Source organism: Triturus cristatus, chromosome 5_2, assembly GCF_964204655.1.
Source record: "Triturus cristatus chromosome 5_2, aTriCri1.1, whole genome shotgun sequence".
Lineage (NCBI taxonomy): Eukaryota > Metazoa > Chordata > Amphibia > Caudata > Salamandridae > Triturus > Triturus cristatus.
Genome location: NC_140588.1, coordinates 1076918078 through 1076941342, shown reverse-complemented (window position 1 = coordinate 1076941342; position 23265 = coordinate 1076918078). Strand labels below are relative to the sequence as shown.

The 23265-nt window shown below is 48.4% G+C and overlaps 1 protein-coding gene across 7 annotated transcripts in view; it reads left to right on the top strand.

Moving 5' to 3' along the window:
• Positions 1–23265, top strand: part of LOC146829696 (uncharacterized) — a 462485-nt gene that overhangs the window by 67881 nt on the left and 371339 nt on the right. The window contains exon 1 of one of the 7 annotated variants that reach the window (XM_085608404.1): positions 17881–17947. The exons of 5 other annotated variants lie outside the window; for them this stretch is intronic. The gene's annotated coding sequence lies outside the window, so the exon portion shown is untranslated. Of the gene's footprint in view, positions 1–17880; positions 17948–19470; positions 19578–23265 lie in introns of those variants that run through there. One more of the 7 variants, XM_085608406.1, reaches the window with a different exon arrangement.

Here is a 23265-nt window from a genome sequence, read left to right as displayed (position 1 = left end):
GACTGGGCATGCTGCGGTGCTCCTTGTTCATTCTGATCCTGTCTAGGTGGCCGTGGTCTTTCTTGTGTTTTACCTGTGGCGATATTACGCTTCAAGACTGGGCAATCGTGTATGTAATGACCTGGTTGTTTACAATAGTTGCATGTCCCTTTTACAGGTCCTGCTGAATCACCGGACTGTGTCGTACCCTTTTTATGACCTTCAGCTGGAACTGTCTGGGAGACTAGCATTTTCATTTTTGTGTCTTTCATGCGTCTCTGCTCATGTTCTTGTTCCTCTCTAATTCTATTGTAATGGTACTGTAACATTTGTAACATTTGTGATGGGGTATTACCTTGCCAGGTACTCTCGAATTTTAATACTCTATTCTTCACCTGGGGCAAGGAATTTTCAACTAATTTTGTCACAAACAGATGTGGGTATGACTCGCTACTTGCTTTTATACCACTATTTATACCAAAACATTTTTCGAATCGGGCATAGAAATCACTAGTGTCTTCATCTTGCTTTTGTTTACAGGCTGAGATTGCACCCCAGTCTTCCTTTTTCGTGGTTAATAAACGTGGCAGTACCTGTACTAGTAAACCTGGTAGTGCTTTAGTTTTATCCCCAAGCCCTGCTCCTGCAGTTCGGGCCTTTTCTTCTGCTTCTAATGCTGTCCATTCTATCTTTTGGTCTCCCACCTCCCACTCTTTTTCCTTGAGTTTTTCATAAATGCCAGCAGGCATTAATACCTTTGATATTGTCATAATGTCGGGATAGGTATACTCTCCCATGAGTAACATGTCTTGAATTTCTCGGTGAAAACCCGCTGGGTCTTTGTCATGACTGGGTACCACTTTCTTCATTTCTAACAATTCTATTTTCGATATGGGCGTATATACATATACACGTTTAAACTGATTGTCCTCGCCCTTTATTGGGTGTACTTCTCGTAAGGGATTCTGTCTGTCCATGTAATACGTCGTTCTTTCCTTGATGGGCAGTGAGACATGTTCTGGGCATACAAAAAGAATATACTGCTTTCTGGATTCTAGTATTTCTCTAATTAACTTAGTACCTGAACCTCTCCATCTATTCGTGAGTAATTCAGTCAATATATCAGGTAAAGGACCAGGATCGGAATGTTGGCTTTTATAAAGTATAAGAAGTTGTTGAATCATATAAATCCCAGCTAAACGCTGTTCATCTGGGGTGAGGTTCAAAAATGTGTGTGCTACTGTATCATCACCATATTTTCCGGGACTGTCAACCCAATGAACGGCTGACCTGGCTAATTCTTGTTCATCCATAGAATCGAGTAAATGATAACCCCTTCGTTCTCGGAGTAATTTGTCAGCGGCTTGGAACGAATGCTCGGGGGACCTTATATTTATTATAGGTGTTTGGAAATTCCTGTTATTATCTGGACATATCGGACGTATCGGATCAGTGAAACATCTAGTACTATTACAAGATCTTCCTCTACCTACATAGGCTATGGTTTCTGACTGTCCTGTGGGCAGTCCTGATCCTTCCTCCTCCTCATTTTGTTCAAACTGGTCTACCGCTAATCTCTCTTCGTGTAGGCGTTCTATTTCTTTACGGATCTTTCGGCACATGGCTATTATACATTTTTGCCTATCATGTCTCCCTTCTGATATATTCTGGCTCCATCTGGTAAGGGTTTGCATTATTTCCGGATCTACCCCCGGTCGGTCTTGATTTCTGATTACACAATTTATGAGGAAACGTAACAGTTCCCCCTGTATCTCCACTTTCTGGTATTCCATAGCTCTGTTAATACATTCATAATCTCGCCCTGTTTGGACAAAATGATATATATTGTCTAGATGCATAATCGTTCCTGGTAGCTTTCCTAAATACACCGCAGCTCGTCTGATACGTAATGATGCCAGGATCATTTCGTCCTCTTTTCCGGGCACAGGGTCATATCTACAATCTACAAGAAGTTCCTTAAGCGTGCGGGAATTTATGAGTTTGGGGGTACGTGGATGTGCTGATTCTTGAAAAGTAAGTTTATTTATTCTGGGTGGCGTAGAAAAAATGTTGGTAGCACCTCCGGTAGCCCCGTCTGGGGTATCGGGCGTGAAAGGATTCGTTGAACGCGATACAGCAACTATAGGTGTGGACACAGCTGTAGAAGCAGCTGTAGGAACAGATGTGGAAACAGATGTGCTTGCCGGAACTTGTGTCAGGATTTGATGCTGTAAGGATACAGATACAGGATCTTGGCGTTGAACCTCCCCGGCAGACGGTCTATGTGGGGCGGGGTTAGCATACTCGGGAGCTGCGTCATCTAAATATGAGGAAAGAAAAACATCTTCTGCTGTTCTAGGATGCCCCTTAGGATGCATTTTTATTGGGAACAATGGGGGTGGCAAGTCTTTTGGTATCTCCGGAGTAGCCTTAGGTAATCCCTCGGCCAGAAGGGGATACATACCATTCATAAGGGCATTTCTTTGTCTGTCTACTTGTTCTGATTTCACTCGTGTACCTTCTTCAATTAATAGATTTTCTCGGACTTTATTTGAATTTTCCTTACTCCTCTCTTCCTGTCTACGTGCTTTTTCTGTACGTCTATACGATTCTTTACGCCATAATTCAATGGCGTCTTTCTGTGACTGTCTGGCTTTCCTTTTCCATAATTCTTCCTCTACTTTCATGATGCACTCTGCATCCCAGGTCCCAGCTGCGGGCCACCTCTGACTTTCTGGTAATTCCTTAGTGTAGTCTACCCATAGATCAAGAAATAATATGGCGTCTAGGCCATGTTTATGATACATGAAGTACCCTGGAGTGTCCCTAGGAGGAATGGGAACAGCTTCTTCGAGTACCCCTTTTCTAGTTGTGATCTGTCTTAGTTTCGAAAAGAGCGGCATATTGAGAACTGATCTGATACTTGGTTTTGAACAAACTTAATACAATAAACATAATAATGAACAGTCATCCATACCACAATATGCAGGACGTATTAACACATTTAACATTTAACGTTTTAAATGAGCAACAATGATGATGACGATCTAAGAAAACTTAATCACAAAACATAATCCTCGGCATTAACTGAATTATTCTGAATGTATATACTTGATATACTAGATATACTGCTAAACAGTACAGATACACTGCTAAAACAGTGCAGACCGGATTTGTGTACCCAAACCCGTCTGGACCGGCACAACTTATGTGCACGCCAGAACGCCTCCCCAGTAATGGTACTCACCGGCTAGTTCGGAACGGAAGGCCTCGGAACGGAACTGAACTGAACTGGACTGGACTCGACTCAAACTTCGGAAACTTCGGAACATCGGAAACCTCGGAACTTCGGAACTTGGTGGGCCTCTGTATACCTCGGATCTTGCTCTCTCAGCTAGGCTCTGGTCGGGATACTTCGCACTTCTCACCGCCTCGTCTGGGTGTTGATCGCAGCCTCAGTCGCCCCCGCTTGACCGGAGGGAGATACAGGAAATCCTGCTGGTACGCGTTGTTGTCCGTCCAGCTGTGGCAGGAGACCGGGCCTGCAACGCACCACCGGCGCGTGAGATGAGAAAGTGTCCCTGTTCGGGCGCCATTCATGTGGTAAATAATTTAATTACCGGGACTTAATTTGATACAGAAAAATAATAAAAATAGCTCAGTAAAATAAGAGGCAAAATCCGTGATATTGGAGGTTCGGAATGGGCTTTATTCCAATGGACGATTCGAATTGTGGACTCCAAGTTCCATCACCACGGAGGTTCAGGAAGTGAAGTACATACTTTATTGATAAGTAATCACTTTTATACAATAGGCATTACAGTGAAGCAAATGCAGGAGGCGTAACAATTGATAGTAAAGATAAAACATACATGCGTAGCAAAAGTGGGCGTAACCGGGTATAACTAAAGAACGTCATCAGGTATGATGTCATAATAGGGTGGTTCCATGAGAGAATTTTGCAATGTCAGCAGAAATACTTGGCAGAAATGCGCGCGCAGCAGCATGACGTATGATTGACGTGCGACTAGGGGGTGAAGGGGATTTGACATTTAACTCTACATGTGGCGACAGATGTCTGGAGGGTCAAGTCAACCTAATCCCAAATCATATCTAACATCCTATGTTTAAAGAACTATGTTATCCAAAAGAGAGGTCTCTTAGAGTAGAATCTTATTCTATACTGACTATACTGACTGTTAGTGCGTGTACAAGCGTCTAAGTGTCTACACTAGATGCGAGGGCAGAAGTCTTCCATAATAATAAGGCTATGAATTACTTGCATAAAGACAGAGAAGCCGGGCCTTTGCTCGGTAGCTGGAAGAATGTTTACTTAAACTACTAGACAGGAATGCATTGGGCAGGGAGCGGAGCAGATAATTTCGAAGGTGAAATACAGTTTTTGGCAGGCAACAAGCTGATGTCAGGCACCGTGAGCCGCGCAGGGAATGAGACAAGGTTCATGGTCACAGATGCAGGCTCAGACTGGAGCTTTCAGAGGCAGAAGGCAAGAAAAGCTTGATGACCGAATCAGGGCCTACTTGCCTGGACTGTAAAATGGCATAAGTGAACCATATAAAGCCGGTGGCCTTTCATACTTAGGAATGGAATATCCGGCCTATTCATGGCGGATCTGAAAGAGGACGTGTTGGCGGTGGACGCACATGTGTTTGCGTCTTCATAACTGGAACTGGAGGGAACATACATGTACTTATGATTCATACATGAAACCGTTGGGGTCCAAGATAGGGGACATAACTGATCAGAAAAATCCATATTTCCACAACATCATCCGCATATTCTGCCCACTGGTCTGCCTCCTCGTCGTAGTACGCCATCTGGTTAACTTGGGAGGGTGGAGTCACTTCGGGGGGGGGGGGGAACAACCCAGGGGTGTCACTGACAGGTAAGTATATTACCGAACAACCAAAAAACCTGAGCAGTGTTGAAATAATAGTGGAGGGAGCCACCCCTATTCCCCCCCCCCCCCCCCCACCCCCCCTCCAAGGCAGTGCCCTGCAACGTTTTTGCGCCCCGTCGGGCGTTCCAGGGTCTGAGGGTAGAAGCAGTCCGCGGCGCGTGAGAACCCGATCGGCAATGAAGTCTCCGTTGCAGGCATGCGCGGACCGCGTGGCAACAGAAAACAGACTGCCCCCTCAAGTGCGCAGCGCGCGTCTGTCCCTGTCCACGGACCAAAAGTCCCCTGCAAGTGCCATAGCGCGAATGAACTAAATTAAATACAGTAAATAATTACATTAACAATTGCTCGACACACTCGCTTTAAAGCACGCAATCCTCGCGCTAACCACCAGAATCAATCAATCAAGAATGTAAAAGTCACTTGACTCGCTGCTGCAGCAGCAAAGAAAGAGGAAGTGATGTGATCTTTACGAACTATATACAATAACGGACTGATGGTGATTGGTGCATACTATGGAGTGGGTTGTACTTCCGGGGTATCTTAATGTTTAAAGTTGTTTATTGGCTGCTGTGTTTGTAGTAAACCAAAGAAGCATAATCTGAGCCTCTGTGTAGTGACATAGAATATACAATTCACTTAAAACATTGACTGCATACCAAACATGTAATGGGTAGGAGGTGCGTCACGTGAAAGCAGGGGAGCGAAAAAGAGAGAATAGAATTTAGGGGATGTGAAAGAGCATAACTGTAGTATGCTCTCTTCACCTTCAGAGCATAAATGAAACACCGGAACAGATGGTTCTTCAAACTAAGTATTTATTTAAGAGCAAATGACCCACGACATCCTGTCTTCATCTGACTTCTCCCTGGGATTCTAGATCCCTAGAAGCATTCTACATTTTGCTCACATAGCTACATTCCATAAAGTTACAGCAACCCATTAACGTTATACAATCCACTTACTACACACCCTCCCCTTTTTACACAAACAAATTTAACTCATTCAAAAAAAAAAACTTAAAAGATAATAAATAAAAGAAATAAAAACAAAGTATGATTACTTAAGTCATGACATAATCACGGAAGCGAACAGGCGCTGTACGTAATCTTGAACCTACAAGATTTCTACCACTACCCTCACCTTCTCCCCTCTCAGATGCTACACAAGGAGAAACTGGATGTGGTAAAATTACCCTAGAATCCCCTCTATCACCTTGATGCAAATTACTATGCGAAAAATGACTAGAGGGCTCCGAATGTATACCAATATTGTCACAAACACCAAACCAATTCTGCTCTGAAATATCAGTAACATTAGGGTCAATCTTATTTTCCAAAATGATAGCTACTTGTTTGTTGGTAATAAGTGCATTTTGGTTCCACCAACCTCTATCTTGCAGCATAGCAGACATTCTAGAAACTCGTATAACTTGAACAGGAGAAGAACATTTTGAGTGACCTTTAGAAACTTTAATGGGTTTCCGAATCAAAACCCAATCACCTACTAACAAAGGTTTGTCCACAACATGAAATCTTTTATCATAGTTATGTTTATAACTATTTTGTTTTTTAATTACACAATCTCGAATTTTGTTTAAATCAAGAGGAACATGAGATTGTTTTTCAAGTAACCATGAAGGATTGAGTTTGGAAGTTGGTATACGGCCCCTTAACAATGTGAAAGGTGAAACACCAGTAGTAGCGTGTGGCGTGGTGTTGTAATTCCAAATTATCTGGAATAAAAAAGAAGGGATGTTTAAATCATTACTAACAGCTGTTTGTACAGCATCTTTCAACAATCTGTTGGCACGCTCAACCAATCCATTTGTTGAAGGACTATACAAGGGAGCAAGAGTATGCTTGATGTCTAACTTGTTTAAAAACCATTCAAAATCACGACTAATAAAATGAGATCCATTGTCAGTTACAATATCATCCGGTGTTCCTTCTGTGTAAAACAAATGTTGCAAAAATAAGATGGCAGTGTCAGAATCTGCACTTTTAACAATAGAAAAATATATCCACTTAAAAAAATAATCTATGGCAACAATAAGGTATTTCTTTTCTGAATTGAAAACCGAAAATGGACCTGAATAATCTAAGCCAATTTTTCTCCATGCGGCAAAAGGCCATTCAACAGGGCACAACGGGGAATTAGATGACTTCCAATGTTTGTCAGAGCACAAGCACTGAGGACATTGGTTCACATGGATTTTAACCTGATTATCAATGCCAGGCCACCAATATGTAAGTTTAATTTTGTTAACTGTAGCCGTAGTACCTGGATGCCCCTCATGAGCAAGCGAAATAATTTTATCCCGGATACCTCTGGGAGGAACATATTTATCTTGTCGCATTAAAATTTCATTTGAACAAGATAATTCTGAAGCAACCTGTGCAAATTTTTTTTCTTCTACGGATAAACTCGGATCCAACGGCCAACCTTTGACTAGAAACTTTTTGACATTTTGCACCCAATCATCTTGCGTGATCTTGTAAGTTTGTATGACCTCTTCAACAGCAAACACACATTCAAACTCATCATCAACATTAAAAGTCTCTTGACTATGAGGAAGCGAAATACGCGAAAGGCAATCAGCTCGAATGTTTTTGCCACCAGGAAGATACTTTATATCAAAGTTGAATTCTTGGAGTCTAGCTAACAACCTGACTAAGCGAGAAGATGCCTTATTGGAAGAACTATCAGCAAGCATATACATCAACGGTTTATGATCTGTATATAACTGAAATCTAGTCCCCCCAAATATATACGTGAAATTTTTCAACAGAGCTTCACGCTCAATGGTGCTATAATTGATTTCAGCAGTAGTTAAAGTACGAGAAGCAAAAGCTATCGTACACTCTCTTGTCCATTGATTATCTGACTCAAAACAGCACCTAGACCTTTAGCACTGGCATCAACAGTTATAATGCTTTGAATACCGTGAGTAAATGGCTTTATTGCAGGAGTATTTACTATTAATTGCTTGACCGATTTGAAAGCCTCATCGGTGTCCCCGGACCACTCAAACTTAGCATGTTTTTTCAATAAGTTCCGAAGAGGTTGTACCACCAGAGCATACCCCTGAACAAAACGATAGTACTCACTCAATCCAAGGAATGCCCTCCGTGAATCCTTATCTAAGGGGGCTGGTGCATTTTTGATTGCATCCAACAATGAATTATTTGGCTTGATACCTTCTTTTATGTTTAAAACGTTTTATTGAGACAAAAACAAACCATGGGGGAGGGGGATAGGAGGTCAGGATACATGGGGATACAGTCAAAGAAAAAGAGTGCAACTCCAGAGGGTTGGCAATAGGTAGCGCAGTGAGTCAGGGGGAAAAACACAGTAAATGAAGGCTAGAAATGCAAGCTATGGAATCCCCCCCCGCGTATCCGACACCCCAAATCTCAGCAATGAAAGCAATCAGCAACTCAACAGAACACAATCCCCCCCCCCCCCTCATCCCCCATCCTCCCAGTAACGAAACCCCCCCCCCCCCCCCCCCCCCGTCCTATGGTCCCGCACCAGAGTAATCCTCACCAGGAAGCCCCGCACCCCCCCTCCCCCCTCCCCGGGAGGTCCCCGTCTCGCATGTAAACTAGTCCGCCGGGGTCACCGGCGGCGTCAGCCTGAGAAGCCTAAGATACCTCGGGCAGGTGAGCTCCCGGAATTCAGTGGACAGCAGCGCTAGAAAGGGTTGCCACAGCTCTTCAAATTGGTCTATCTCCCCCGCAACCGTAAGCGACAGCTTCTCCATCCCCAGCACATGCCAAAGCCTATGCAACCAACCGGTGATGGAGGGGACGGTGGCTGTGCGCCAGTGGATTAGAATGTTCTGAACCGCAGACCCCAGCGCAATTGCGATCTGCCTACCCCTACGGGACTTCAGTGGGTACATTAGGTCATTGGGGAGGCCCAACAGGACATACGCCGGGAGTCGCGGCAGCTCTATCCCAAAGTGCTTATCCACCTCGTCCAAAACTTCCTTCCAGTAGGCGGTCAGCACTGGGCAATCCCAAAGAATGTGTGAAAGGGTACCTTCCTGCCCGCAGCTCCGCCAGCACCCCCTGTCAGTGTGTTTATGCATTTCATACAGTCTCTCCGGGGTGTAGTACCAGTATGTGGACACCTTAGTAAAGGTCTCCGTAAGGCCCGTGTGATATGCAGAGTGCCGCGCCCGATACGCAATTTTGTCCCATTCCTTGTGGCTGAGTGTCCTACCCAATTCCCTGTGCCAGCGCTCCCTCCCCGGGTTGTAATAGTGAAACGGCGGGGGTTGTAGGTATTTATACAAATTGGTAATTAGCTTAGCGTCGGAGGTCCGAGTAGCCAACCACCTCTCATACGGTGTAATTGGACGGGCGGCGGTGGCACGCACCTGGGGCTGGAGGGCCCAATGCCGAACCTGCATGTAGCGCAATCTGTCCAGCCCCGTCAGGCCGAACTCCTGGTAGAGTTGCTGAAAAGGAACCACGCCTTCCGGGCCATAGATCTGGAAGAGTGCCCTGCAGCCCGCCTGCACCCAGTGGGAGAAAACCCCCGGCTCCATCCCTGGGGAGAAGTCCGGGTTGCCCACAATGGGCGTGAGCGGCGAAGGGAAGGTGGTAAGGCCCCGGGCCTCACAGACCGCGTCCCACACACGCAGGGGGACCCGCGTAACAAAGGAAGCGTAAAGATTAGGGGGGCGATGCGCGCGGCGCAGGAATGGAACCTCTTGTAAGGTGCGGCCCGCCACTGCCTGGTCTTGGAAGAGCCAATGTTTGTCGGACTCCCACCTGCTCCACTCCACCAGATAGCGTAGTTGTGCCGCCTGAAAGTACTTGCGGAGGTCTGGAATGCCGAGACCCCCCGCCTCCGGGGCAAGCGTGAAGAGGACCCTCTTCATGGGTGGCCTGCGGCCCTGCCAGACAAAGCGGGAGATGTCAGCCTGCATTTGTCGTATCCAGCCCACCGGGGGTTGGAGCGGGAGGGCCCTGAAAAGATATAGTATCTGGGGCAACACTGTCATCTTGACCGCCGCGATTCGCCCCAGCCAGGACAGCAGGCCTTTGTTCCAGCGGCCAAGCTCATCCTTGATCTTCCTGCTGAGGGAGGCATAATTGGCCGTAACCATCTCCGGCAATGTAGGCGCCAGTAGGATCCCCAGGTACGGCACCGTGGACGAGGACCACTGCATGGGGAAGAGCCGCTGAAGATCCCTCCTGGTATCCGCAGCCAGGGACACGTCTAACGCCATCGACTTGCTCATATTCATTTTGAAGCCGGCCACCCCCGCAAAGGCGTCCAGCTCCCGGAGGCAAGCAGGCAGCGACCTCCTAGGGTCGTCCAAGGTCAACAGGACATCATCCGCGTAGAGACTGACGGTGTGGACGTACTGGCCCATCCGGACCCCGACAGCATCCGGATTATTACGAATCCTCTGAGCAAACGGCTCCATGTAGAGGGCAAACAAGAGCGGCGAAAGAGGGCAGCCCTGCCGCGTGCCGCGCTCGATGGCAAAGCCACCGGAGCTACACCCGTTGACCCGCACCGACGCTGAGGGATGCTTATAGCAGTTAAATACCATGGTGCGGAACTTATCGCCGATTCCCAATTTCTTGAGGACCAACTCAAGATACGGCCAGTGGACTCTGTCGAAGGCCTTCTCCGCATCTACGGACAGCAACATCCGCTCCCCCGAGATCCTTGAGGCCTTCTCCAGAACATGCGTCACCCGCTTGGTGTTGTCAACCGTCTGTCTGCCGGGCACAAAACCAGCCTGGTCCGCCTCCACCAGACCGGGGAGGTGTGGACTCAGCCTGGACGCGAGAATCCCCGTGTACAACTTGAGGTCGACATTTAAGAGCGAGATGGGTCGGTACGAGCCGCAGAGGGCCCGGTCCTTCCCAGGTTTCGGGATTACCGCGACCGTCGCCCTCAGGAGATCCGGAGGGATGGCTCCCGGTTCGGAGAAAGAGTTAAATAGCCGAGTAAGGACAGGGGCCACGACCGTGCAAAAAGTCTTGTAGAATAGCGACGTGTACCCGTCCGGGCCCGGGGCCTTGCCATGCTTCAGCCGCGCGATAGCTGAAATCACTTCCTCAACATGGATGTCCCGCTCCAGGTGGTCCGCCTGAGCCGGATCCAGTACCGGGAGGGTCACCGACTCCAAATAGCCGTCGGCATCCCGTGGCGAGGAGGGCTCCTCAGCATACAGCGCCTCGTAGAAGCCGCGGAAAGATTCCGCTACCTCCGCGTCCCCGGAGACAACCCCCCCCCCCCCCCCGTCCGTGCCCACCAATTCTTTCACAACGCTACGCTGTTGCGCGACCCGGAGCCGGTGTGCTAGGAGCTTGCCACATCTGTCCCCCCCCAGTGTAGTAGGCATGTTTCAAGCGTAGGGCGGCATACTCCGCCCTGTCAAGATCCAGAGCCGACAGGAGCTTCCTCGCTGCCTTCAACTGCCTCCACACCCTCGGCGCCCCCGTGCGGCGGTGGACCTGCTCAAGCTCCCGGACCTGAGCTGTCAGCTCATCCCTCTTCAGTTGCCGCTCCTTATTTTCAGCTGCAGAGATAGAGATAAATTCCCCCCGGAGGACTGCCTTCAACGCCGCCCACTGTGTCGCCTGCGAGGTGTCAGTGTTGCTATTGTGGGTGAGATAGTCCTGTATGACCTCCCCGATGCGTTGCACCACCGACTTCTTGTGTAGAAGGGTATCCCGGAGGCGCCACACCCCCTGAGAGGGGGAGGCCGCCGGCCACTGAAAAACGCCGGTGACTGGGGAGTGGTCAGACAGGGTCAGGACCCCGATGTCCGCCGCCGTGGCAGCGGCACGCATCGGTCCACTCACCAGGAGGTAGTCCAGCCGTGAGTAGGTTCGGTGTGCGTGCGAGAAATAAGAGTAGTCCCTATCCGTGGGGTGCATGGAGCGCCAGAGGTCGTGCAAGTCCATTTCCGCAATCCGGGCCCTCCCAGCCTGGGACAGTTCCCCCGTCTGCGGGAAGCGCTGCGCCGATCTGTCCATCACAGAATCGAAGACAATGTTAAGGTCCCCCCCCAAGATAATGTGACGGTCGGGGGAAGCAGTGACATCCACCAGCGCGGAGTCTAGGAAGCGCTCTTGGTGATCGTTTGGGCTATAAACGGAGCCGACCGTAAATGCTATGCCCCCCAGGCGCATGCGATACGCAAGGAGCCTCCCCTTCTGTTCAGCACACTTATGCAAAACCTCCCCCCGAAAGGAGCTCGCTAGGAGAATGGCAACCCCCGCCGTCTTGTTCGCTGCCGAGGAAAAGAACTGGGTAGGGAACTTAGCAGAACGCATCCTATGGCAATCTCGGGGCAATAAGTGTGTCTCCTGCAAAAGGCAAATGTCCGCCTGCGTCCCCTCCAGCAACGATAGGATCGCTCTGCGCTTCACCGGGTTATTCAGACCCTGAACATTAAGGGTCACTACCTTTAGGCCCGGCATTCCTCACGGGGATCGGGAGCGCCATGCAATGGGCAGGGAATCAGCGGGTGGGGCGCGCGGGGCCGCCGCGCAGGACAAGCCGAAACAAAGCGGGCATAGACCACATCGGACGGGACCTTCCCAACCCCAAAACAACCCCCTCCCCCACCCCAAACACAACCCTGGCAACTAGCCACCCACAAACTCAAACACCCCATTGTCTCAGTCAAGCCCCAAGACGGGCAAGTCCGTAGAAAGGAACGAAGTGGACGTCCAGCCACTCACCTCCATCCGCCCCGTACCAAGCATGTCAAGAAGCTAAAGACTTCTCCCCCCGGAGTGTGTGTTAGGCCGTCAAGGCCACGCCAGAGGAGCCGGTCGAGTCCCCGGCCGCCGCCCTCAGAGCGTCGGCCATGTCCGCCCTGATGGTAGGGGAGTCCGGACGCCCCACGCTGGCCGCTGAGCGCCGCCTCGTTGACCTCCGCCGGTTCCGTCTCTCCGAGGACCTCCACGACGGCGTAGCTCCTTCTTCCTCCGCCGCCGTGAGCCCCAGGACGCCACAAATGTCTTGCAAGGAGCGTAGCTGGTGTAACACCCCATTCCACCGAAAAATCAGGCGGAAGGGGTGACCCCAAGAGTACGGCGTCTTGTGTTCGCGCAAAAAGTCAGTGGCAATCCTAAAGGACCTGCGTTTCTGCAGCGTGATGGAGGAGAGGTCCTGGTAAAGCGCCACCGGCCGATCCCGGAAAGTCAGGGGCTGTTTCCTGCGGGCCTCAGCCATGATGCGTTCCTTCAGTGGAAAGTCGGGCAGGAAGGCCAGGATGTCCGGTGGAGGTGCCGATGACTGGCGCTGCCGGCCGACCCTATGCGCCCTATCAATGCTGATGGGAAAGTCCGCAGCTTCCCCCAGGATCTCTCGGAACAGGGCCTGCAGGTAGCCCCTCAGATCGGACCCCTCATCCGCAGTCGGCACACCATGCACTCGGATGTTGTTCCTCCGAGATCTGTTCTCAAGGTCCTCAGAGTGGGCCTGGAGCTCCACACACTGCTCCCGGAGGCGGAGAACGTCCTGCTGGAGGTGGACTATCTCCTCCGCTCGATGTTGGCCCTCCGTCTCCACCGCTTCAACACGTTCGCCAAGGCCCTCCACCTCCCTGCGCACTTCTCGGACCTCGCTGGCCACCTCCCGCTTCAGTGTCTGGAAGTCCTCCCAGAGGGAGCTAAACAGTTCCTCCATAAAGGCCCTCGTGACGGGTGGCTCCCCCCCAGTCACATCCGCCGGTGCCCGGGAGGACCCCGGCGAGGGCTGCGCCCTGTCCCGCAATTGCTGGGCCCTGCCAAGCATGTCCGGCAGGGTACGGTCCCCTTTCTTCGGGCCGCCTCTTCCAGACATCGCTAGCTCCGCAGTCGAGCACAGATCCAGGCGCCCCAGGGGTGCTCAGCCGCCGGCAAGCACTCGACGTGGGTATCCCCCCACGAGCGAGGTCGCTGCGTCACAGGTGACAAAATGGCGGCCCAGTCCGGTCACCGTCGGCCGCGGGAGCCCGTGCGAGACAACCAAGGGGGCCGCAGTGGGGGGGGTCTCATCAGCACATCCCTCCGAGAGTCAGCCCAGCAGCAGCGGGGGTCACTTGCATCCAGCAGCCAGGACTCCGGCGAAGGCTGCCACCACTGCTCCTTCGGGGACAAGATGGCGGCAGGGCGGAGCAGGCCAAAATGACCAGGCCCGACGACACCACCGGGGCCCCTGAAGCACCCCACAGTCAAATAAATTCCTCCACCGGCCCCAGTCCGTCACGCACAGGGGCCCAGATGGTCCAACCCCGTCAGGGAGTCCGCTGTACCTCGGCTAGGGGTTAGGGGCCCCCGCAGTGCGAGGTGTCGCCGTCACAAGTCTGAGTGCCGGGGCGCCCGTCCCAAGCCTTCCGCACCGTCGGGTCCTCTCCCGCAAGGCTCCTTCAATCTCCGTCGAGCGGCGGGCCAGATCCCCTCCAAATCGCAACTTTCAGCACCAGGCCCAGCCGAGGTGCCCGGACAGCACTCCAATGCGCTCCGCCCCTCGGGCACGCCGTCGTCCCTTGAACTCGATCGAACTTTTGGGGGGGTTCCCCCGAGGCGATCCGAACCAAAACAGCACCAATATGCACCCCTGATGCTCCGCCACTCCCCTCTCCCGCGCTGAGCCTCAGCAGGGGGGAGAAAAGCGTAAGAAAAGGGCTCAAGCTTGGCCGGGCCGGAGGAGCCACGGGAGGAAGCGTCCGCTCACCCCGCCATCTTGGCCACGCCCCATCTTGATACCTTCTTTTAATAAATTGTAACCCAAATAATCTACATCTTATGTCAGAAATTTACATTTGTTAATGTTTAGTCATACCATTTGTTTGTAATTTACACAACTTCCTCAAGTAGAGTGTAATGTTGTTCCAATATTTCTGAGTGTACCAAAATATCATCCTGAAAGGCTTGAATACCCACACAATTGTCAAAAATCTTGTCCATTAATCACTGAAATATACTCGCCGCAGACGCTAAACCAAAAGGAAGTCTCTTATACATAAAAACACCAAACGGTGTAACAAAAGTAGTCAAAGGTTGAGACTTATCGGATAACGGGATTTGATGATACGCTGAGCGTAAATCAATGGTGGAAAAAAATTTGCTGTGACCCAATTTGGCAAGCATATCATGAATTTTGGGTAACGGGTGGGCATCTACAACAATATTGCGATTGAGAATCCTCACATCTGCACATAGACGCATATCGCCAGAATGTTTACGTGCTACTACTGCTGCAGAAACCCATTCCGATGATTCCACGGGGCAAATTATATTTTGAGCACATCATTGATCTAAGTGTTTTTTGAGATCCTCCCTAACAAAGTGGAATAGGACGAACTTTTTGAACCACCAGAAAAACCATATCTTTATGGTATGTTCAAAATTTTTAACTAGCCCAATTTCGGTGCTAAACAGTTTTATATTTGTCAAACAATTTGTTAAGAACAGGGTCATGTGTTTTATCATCAACTAATATTACCGGAAAGTCACCAAGAACTACGGGTTCCGGATGACCAGGTTTCAACAAAATCCCTAACCCGGCTTGATCACGCCAACCCAAAATGTCTCTACCATCCAAGGCCACATAAATTTTGGTATTGATGACTCTGCCTTTAAAATTAATTGTATCATTGAAATACCCTCTCATGATGATGTCATACTCACCAAAGGCTTTGGGGTTGACATCCGTAGCTATTAGTTTTGTGTTCGCCCATAGTCTGTAAAATGTTTTTTCATCTAAAATCGTAATTGGAGAGCCCGAATCAGCCATTACTTCCATTTCAATTTGACCTATTAAAACTTTACAATTAGGCCCTTTAACTTTTTTTCCCCATCAAGAGAATTAATATGAATAGATAAAGATACATTTAAAGCATCACATATGTCATCATCAGTATAAATGTGGTTAACCTTGCTTTTGTCTTTGGGTAACCTACACATAGTAAAGAAATGACCAATTTTTTTGCAATTATTGCATCTTTTGCCTTGAGCTGGACACTTTGGGTTGTTACCAACATGAAACTTGGATCCACACCTGTAACAAAAAATGTTAGGTTTACGTTCAAACACTTTTGCATTTTTTAAACGGTTTGCAACAGCATTGATTTCAATTTGATTACAATCATCAGCATCTATATTCATAACCTTGGTGTTGCTAGATGCATTAGAAGTCCCTGCTAAAATCTTGGATGATGTGACAGAACATTCAATGCTCTTAGCGATAACTAGGACTTCATCTAAGGTAGGATTTTTACAAGTTAATATGTGTTCTTGTATTTTTTTTGTTATAACAGTTAAAAACAAGTTGGTCTCGAAGCGCAGTCTCTAAATAGGACCCAAATTCACACTTTGTAGCCAACACCCTTAAGGTAGCCAAGTAATCTTCAATGGATTCTTCCGCAGACTGTTTTTGTTTAAAGAACGCGTCTCTCAATCATTGAGGGTTCATCCTTATACTGTTTACCCAAACTAGCTAAAGCTTCTCAATAAACGTTCCAAGAATCATCAGCTGATGGAATGGTGACAATAGGAAGACTGTCAAACTTGTTGACCTGCATCTCCGAGATGATTGAACAAAATGGCTCTTTTTCTAGATGGAGAATATTCAAGGGCATCAATAGCCTCCAAATAATTTGTAAAAACTCTTAACCATTTTGGCCATGGAGTGGGTGGCTTACCAGCAATCTTTAAAAAACAAGGTGGAGCCACAATGCTTTCGTTGGATTTAGCCATAGTACATAACAGTTCTGTTAATAAAAAAATAAAAAAACTTTATTAACTTTAAAGTAAACACAAACCTTTGTGTTGACACGTTTTGTACTCACTGCCGATCTTGATGACAAATAAAATGGACTTTAAAAAAAAAAAAGAGTAAAACGATGTTCACTTGAAATCGGCAAATAAAAACGTGGCTGTAATGGTTTGAAATGCAGGCGATCCCAACCTTTCAAAATGGCCGCTATAACGCGATGATGCAATCACGCGTCAACATCATTTCCTTGTTCTGAGTTCCGATTGAGCAAGCTGTATCGGCAGTTGAACAGCGAGCGCGGACTCCTCAGAGAACCAACACGAAGTTTGAAAGACGCTTAGGCATAAACAGGTATGAGAGCTAAAAAGTACCACAACTGTCAATGTACTCACGACCTCACAAATTGAATTCCAAGCAGGATAACCCCGTTGGTGGGTCTTCTCATCCAATTCTGACAAACCAAAAAAAAAACCCCACTATTCCAAAGTTCGAAACGCTCGGTTTGCTATAGTGTTGAACCGATCCCATCCAGTGCGTCGCCAAAATATGTAGTATGCTCTCTTCACCTTCAGAGCATAAATGAAACACAGGAAAAGATTGTTCTTCAAACGAAGTATTTATTTTAAGAGCAAACGACCCACGACATATCCCGTTAACATCCTGTCTTCATCTGACTTCTCCCTGGGATTCTAGATCCCTAGAAGCATTCTACATTTTGCTCACATAGCTACATTCCATAAAGTTACAGCAACCCATTAACAATAACATTATACAATCAACTCATTATAATAGAATTTAGGGGATGTGAAAGAGCATAACCCATCTTATTTTAAAGTAACGCAATACGCTAAGATTTAATGCAAATTTAGAAAGTTGTCAAAAAATAATTATAATAAAACCCAATTTAGATGGACTTGTACAGGAAATGTAAAATCTGAAAGGGTACTGGAAGTAAACTTTTCCAGAGTCGAATGCTAGTTGTCCCTCGTTCAAATTTAACTCCAGAGCTCCATTCCAATATGGCCATCCTGTTGGTGCATTGATGCCTTATTCTTTCCGTCAGCCAATTCAGAGAGGTGACTGGCTACCATGCAGTGACAGCGCTGGGCACGCTCGTGTTACTTATTCTGTTCCCTGGAATGCACGTGATTGGGCGCAGGCAGGAGTAGACGCCTGATGGGCCTCGCTGATTGGATATCGTGAAGTTGTTGAGTTTTTTTTTTGTGAGCTCTGACCAATGAGGACGCAGGGAGCGCGGTTTGAACGCAGAAGGCTGCTGAAGGGGCAACAGAAGCCATACAGGTGAATGGGGGTGCTGAGGAGCTCGGGGTGCGGGGGGTCAGCCTGAAGGCTGTGGGAGGAGGGGTGTCTCGAGGTAGGCTGCCTGAAGAGGAAGGAAGGAGCAGGCGGAGGAGGACGGGGTGGGTGCGGGGCCGGGGAAGGCAGGGCGGCCCCCGAGGGGTGCAGGACCTGGAAGGGAAGAGGAGTAAGATGCAACGGGGAACATGGAAAGAGGGAAGGAGGGGGATGAAGAGGGCCTAGTGTTACGTCCAGAGGGAGGAGGTGAAAGCAAACTGGAGGGAGCAACACAGGGCGAGAGGGGCAATACTTTGAAGGGATGGAGGGGGTGACAAGGGAGGGGCGTCAAGTGATGGGGTGGAGAGGACGACGCGGAAGGGGCACCAAGTGATAGACTGAGTAACAAGGAGCTGCAGGTGATGGGGTGGGGTGTGATGGAGCCTGAAGGGGTGTACCAAGTGATGGGGCAGAGAGTAACCAGGACATACCTGCAGATGATTGAGTGGGTGACCAGGAGGGGCACCAAGTGATGGGGTAGAGGGAATGACAGGACGTGCAGGTGATTGGGGGGCGGGGGGGGGTGGTGAGGGAGGGCTGGAGGTGCAAGTGAATGGATGGAGAGGGTTGCAAGTGATGGGGTTGCAAGTGATGGGGTACTGAGTGACCAGGACCTGCAGATGATGGGGTGTAATAGGGTGGAGTGGGTGCCATGGAGGGGGCACCAAGTGATCGGTAGAGTGGGTAACAAGTAGGTGAATGGGTGGGGTGTGATGGAGGTGGGGGGGGGGGGTACCAAGTTATTGGGCAGAGATAGTAACGAGGAGCTGCCGATGATGGACTGGGAGACCAGGAGGGACAGCAAGTAATGGAGAAATAAGGCGAGCAAATCCAGGTGGTGTTTTTCCTATGAATTCTGGGACATGTAGTTGTGTTCCATGATTATACCGGACTAGAAGTCCCAGAATTCAAAGTAAAAGCTTGGACTGGAGCAGCATATCACACATGGACCTGGGAAAGATGCCAGGGCTGGGTAATGGGATGGAGTAACGCGGGGTGGTCCAAGTAATGGGATTGTGTGAGTAACAAAGGGGGGGGGGGGTGGAGATTAGCAAGTGATGGAGAGTAGGAGCTCATAAGAGGCGTAGAGCTGAATGATGAGTGTGCAGGGGGATAAGAGACAATCGGGTGCAGAGGGAGCAAGAAATGGGCAGATAGGGAAAGTAAGGGAACTAGTGGGTTAGTAATGGGGGTGTAATCGGGATGGATGCCAAGGGCACAAGGAAAGAGGGTATTAACCGAGTGATATGCAGCAAGTGGAGGGATGAAGTGGTAAAGTGAAGGGGTGTGTTAAGATGGATAGTGGTAACTGCAAGTTGGTGTAAAAATGAGAGAGGGAGTTAACAATGTGTGGGGGGGAGAAGGAGGTCTGGACGGTGAAATCTGATGCTGTTGAGGAGTAGCTAGAGTTTGGGGGCCCCTTGCATCTAAGATTATCAATTGACTCTGTCACGGACTAATAGAGGTGCTCAAATGTGAGTAGTATAGGTGTAAAGTTTGAAACAAAATCCAGATACTGGAGATATGTCCTTGGCGAACGGCAGTCCTCCGGTGATCTTAAAATGCGGCAGGAGAGGTAAACACAAATTTCCATTTGTTTGAAAACTAGAACGAAGCTTCAAAAACAGTTTATGAATCCATCTAGAAACTAAGAGAAGGGAGCTTAAATGTACGCTTCAAACTATTTAGGAGTGTCTTTTAGGTATTCGATTAATTACCCAACTGCAATCGAGGGAGGCAGGCGAGTAACAAGTGGATTCTTTACAGATGGCCTCTTCATATTCAGAGGGAGTGAGCGATAGTGGTGCTTTTATTCCTTGGTCTGAGGATGATGTGCCAGTCTGACTTGACCTTCAAAGCCTTTGAGGCTGCTTCTCCAGGTAGACTCTTCCGGAGTACCCTGGATCGGAGATTAGAAAGGGTATGGTGGGTGAGAGGAGAGAGCAATCTGACGATGCATACTTTGTCCTCAATAGTCTAAGGTGGCTCCATCCTAATCAATCCCCTGCAGAGTGTGTGGATGTAGGTTTTTATAATAAAGGTCAAAGAAGCAGCTATCTGCTGACCCAGAGACTGTTGTCAAGTTTACTGTTACGGATCGATCCATCCCTGGCTAGGAAACTGTCAGACAAGCTGCTGAAACATCAGTTTTAGCTGTACACCAGCCTCCTTTTTCATCTCCCTTCTCCCACAATCCGCCCCAGAAATGTCTGTCGAATCCAAACCCAAAATAAATAATTGGATAACTCCCAGCCTTCTCTGTTTGCCTCATAGAGGAAGCATATCTTTATCCTGAGCGATGCAGTTGGTTTGCATACCTTCCATCAACATAACAGATCTATACCCTAAAGCTTGGTAAGAATAACTTGGGAGAGGAAGAGGAGTCAAGGTTAAAAGGGGCGGGGGATGGGCTCAAATGGACCTTGTGAAAGGGGAAAATTAGGTACAGGTTTGACACCTGATGACTTAACAAGAGGTTGAAGGAGCTATGCAGCAGAGGATAACTAGAAGAGGTGCGAACAAGCTGTGCCCTAGGAAGAGGTCATGATAGGAGAAGAATGGCAGGTAATTAATGAGATGGTGTAATGAACTCGAGCAAATGGCAGTCAAGGAGAAGAGGACCGGCTGGGCTGGAAGGCGATGGGGGTGAGGAACTGTTCCCCATTCCGTTCACTTTATCACCATCATGTTCACTAAGTTGGCCAAAGGATGTCGGAGTGAAAGAGTGATGATCGACTGTTTCGTATGTTGACTTGTTCTACTCCTGGTGGGCTATGATTGGTCAGTACGCTCTCCTGGATGAGTAGATGGCCAAATCATGGATTTTGCCAAGAGGTCTGCAAAGGAGGGTTGCTTCACATATGTAACAATTTACTCCAACGCCACAAGGGAAAAGCCTAAGACTGACGTTTGACTCCTCAATAGACTTCTAGTTACTACTTGTTCTCTAGGAGGTATCTGGCATTTCTCATAGTCGCCGAAATCCTCGTTCTCCTGCTCTATCTCCTCTACTGGCCTTTAGCTCCAGACTCCACAGTGATCCTTAGCTTAAAATTCTTTCACAGGTGGGCCTCTACTGCGACTGACATATGCTCCACCTTTAACATTTATTGAATACTTTTTTGTCCTGCCATGCCTCCGGCCTCTTGCCAGAGCTCCCATGTTATTACATTTTCTTGGATCTTTCTTCATCTGCTACACTTCTTTCTTGCTGAAGCGGTATTTCAAGAAAAATTAAACTTTTTGCTTTTGTCCTTTTCAGTGGCCATTTTTGAATTGTCCACACAGTGAAAAAGGGAGGCTTTGGCATGTATTCAGTCCAGTCGGTGGGTAGGTCTCATTCTGGATCAGTTGGTCCTCACCTCCCCTCCCAGGGGCACCTCCTCCCTCTCATCCTCACTTCAATAACATGGGCTCTGCCCCCTGTAGCACGCCAGGAGTGTCTCTAGCTTCTTCCTGTGACTGGCATGATTGAGGTCTCCAGTGCCATCCTTAATCATAGGCACTGTCCTGAGTTATAAGATCCAGGAGAGACCGAGCCTAATGCTGATTTGGACAGTTGCCCTGAGCTCTCCATCCTCAGCGGTTACCACCACTGGCTCATCTGTTCCTCGACCCCAAAATGTCACTGGTCCAAAAAGTCAGAAAACCCACTTTGTGAGCTAGAATTCGGAGTGACATACAGAGTCTATATAGGAGCCATTTTCTGCGACGCAACGCTCGTACCCTATTTTGTATCTTTAAAACTAGCAAGTCAAAGCTTTTAAACCTGGTCTTTGTAGCGGTTCTCGTTTTTCTGTTCGTGTCAGCCCTAACTTTGAGGGAATATTCCTGATCCTCAATCCCTTCCTCTCGAAACAACCCCAGCAGGTGCAGTGCTATACCTCCCCCCCCCCCCCCCCTTCCTCCACAGCTTTACAAAGTCTCTACCTATCTGTGATTACATTTTGGCTCAAACTCCCCTGGCCCTCGAGACATCCTACTTCTCCAGTAGGTTCTTATTACCTGATTTTTGTCGTGTGTGTTTTGGGTCACCAGTGAAGCCCAATTAACAAAGTATCCCACCTCTTCTTGGTCTAGGTCAGTGGTCTTGAGACCGTTGCATACCTTGATTACCAGTCTCTAGAGTAAATGTAGTTGGTTGGGGAGGGGGGGGGGGAGTGGGGATCACGGTTGGACTCAAATATTCCAAAATAGCAAAGGTTGAACAGGAGCTTGATCATTTCCACTAGAAATAAAATATATATATATATATATTATAGAAAACCCTTTCAAATTCTCACTATAAACGTATGCATTTTAGAGTCTAGCTAATAAGTTGTTGAAAGGGGGGGGGGGGGGGAGGTGGTTGGCGAAGTGCTGGTTGAACAGCTTAAAGGAAAGTCCTAAAATGGAGTTCTCTTCTTTCTTGCAGTAAATCCATTATGTGAAACTTTGAGTGAAAACATCAAAGCGTGGGGAGGACCCTAGAATGCCCCCAAAGAAGCAGTTCCTTTTTCTTTTCTGACCATCTCATTAAATGTCCCAAACGTTGGAAATATATTTGCAAAACCGAGAGTTATTGCAAATGCTATTGAGTTTCAGAGGGACAGCAGTACTTCCTGCAAGTTTCTTGACCCCTTGGTGCCCTTTAGTCCCGTAGTCTTGAGACTAACACGGTCTTGGATGATAATTGAAGATGGTATGCAGCTGTACAAAGGCAGCAATGATTGTGGCAAAACTCGGTGAGGAATGTGGCTTCTGTTGGCTAAGAATGGTCTTATTGGCCACAAACTAAACTCCTAATATTGCATCACAGTCCTTCTCCAGTGTACTGTGGCACATTCACTCTATGAACACTAGCTCATCTCATGGTGCTTGAAAGGTGTTCTGCTTTTGACCTGTCCCAAGAACAGTCGGACCACTGGAAACCCACTGACCACAGGCTGACATTGCGTATGTAGGCAGTGGTAAGTTTTTGTACTTGCAGTTCGTTGTAGCCCCTGTGCTGTGCACTCTGCCCCCAGCTCTGTATGTTTGCTTGTGGAGCTCCCAGAAAGGGTAAAGCTAAAGAGCAGATTCACATTGCAGGATATTGAGATGTAGAGCAGTAAAGGCAGTTTTATAAATGTAGTTCTGGGACAAAGCAGGAGTAGAGACAACCAAAGGAAGCCTATAACCTTGCCCTTTACTTGAACGAACACCCGTTCTGAGGTGACGTGTGGTGGAACACGCAACTAAATGGAACCCGAGGGAGCACATAAACCCTGGGAGCAGACAAGTGG